This window comes from Frankliniella occidentalis, unplaced genomic scaffold (assembly GCF_000697945.3).
Source record: "Frankliniella occidentalis isolate FOCC.00 unplaced genomic scaffold, Focc_3.1 Scaffold65, whole genome shotgun sequence".
NCBI classification, from domain to species: Eukaryota; Metazoa; Arthropoda; class Insecta; order Thysanoptera; family Thripidae; genus Frankliniella; species Frankliniella occidentalis.
The window spans coordinates 728,456-729,712 of NW_026267195.1; the positions used below are offsets into that span (position 1 = coordinate 728,456).

A 1,257-nucleotide genomic window follows, 5' to 3' on the forward strand; every position below is an offset into this window, starting at 1 on the left:
ACCGCCGCCGCCCCTCCGCCGCCTTGATCAGGCTGCTCGCGGTGGCGGGGCCGGGCCGGGCGGGCCGTGACGGGGAGGAGCTATCCTCAAAATAGGATGCCATGAGAAGCGAGCGAACGCACCCTGGAGGGAGTGGCTGCGCCGGCTGCGCTCGTGCGGTGGGGCCGCCGGCGGCCTCCCTGAACGAACGTGCCTCGAGGGGAGAGCGGCGGAAAATAGAACGTGCCCGCCGAGATGTGCGCCGTTCAGAAGGCATTGCCGCGCCACACTGTGCTTTCGCGAAAGCTCGCGGTCCCTCCTCGATCGCTATGGGCGCGGCGCTCCCGCACTGCAGGAGGAGAGTGACTTTGCAACTGCAACGACCCTCTTCCGACTTGTGCAAGAGTCTCCCTCGCGGCGCTCTGTGTGCCCCCCCAAAGACACCACGTGGTAGACTAACCCCGTCCCCCTCTCCCCCCACGCCCGAGCCCCGCTCTGCACTAGTATGACGGTCACGGAGGCCCGCGGCCTGGCGCTCCAAGACATGCAGCGCCTCCAGAATGCGTCCTGCCGTCGCTGCCCCTACTGTGTACGTAACGTTATGTTGTACCCAGCGAGCGGGGCGGGGCCCGCCACCAAAGCAGCAGCAGGACTGTCCTGCAGCAGTAGGGCCGCGTGCAGCAGGATCGGCCCTCGAGGAAGAGGGAAAACTGCCCAGGGTCGTCCTGCCCGGTTTGGGTGTACCGTAGAAGGGCATGCAGTTGGCGATTAGTAGGGTCAAAAAGTAGGGTCTAGTACTAATCGCTAACTACATTATCCTCTAGGACACCGCTGGGGCGTGCTCAGGAATAAAGTGATCGAATTAAACAAATGAACGAACGAGGTGGATGAGCGAACGGGAGCGTCGAACGCGCCATAAGAGCCAGTGGGGCCCGTTTGTTCACAGCAGCCGTTCGTTCACAGCAGCCGTTCGTTCACACGTTCACTGCCCGTTCGTTCACCGGCCTGGTTCCTGGACACCCCCCCCCAGGATCGCCCTGAAGGAGCATACGCTCCCGGCTGCAGACTGCAGGACGATCGTCTTGCCGGATCGTCCTGCTGTAGGGCGGCCTGCAGCGCCGGCAGCTTTTAATTATGCAGACCACGCACGGCCGGCCGGTCACCAGCCGCCGGTTGAAATCCGCACGGCGGCGCCATTAGGGCTCTTTATTCATCGGGCTCTAGGCGCCGGGGGGCGGGGCATGGACAGGGCTGGATAATTAAGCCCGATGGAGTGTG

At 63.8% G+C, this 1,257-nt stretch overlaps 1 protein-coding gene across 3 annotated transcripts in view; it reads left to right on the forward strand.

Annotated features, from left to right (window-relative positions):
• The window catches only part of LOC113208511 (protein espinas-like), a 312,486-nt gene that overhangs the window by 22,069 nt on the left and 289,160 nt on the right, over nt 1-1,257 (forward strand). The gene's annotated exons all lie outside the window — the stretch shown is intronic.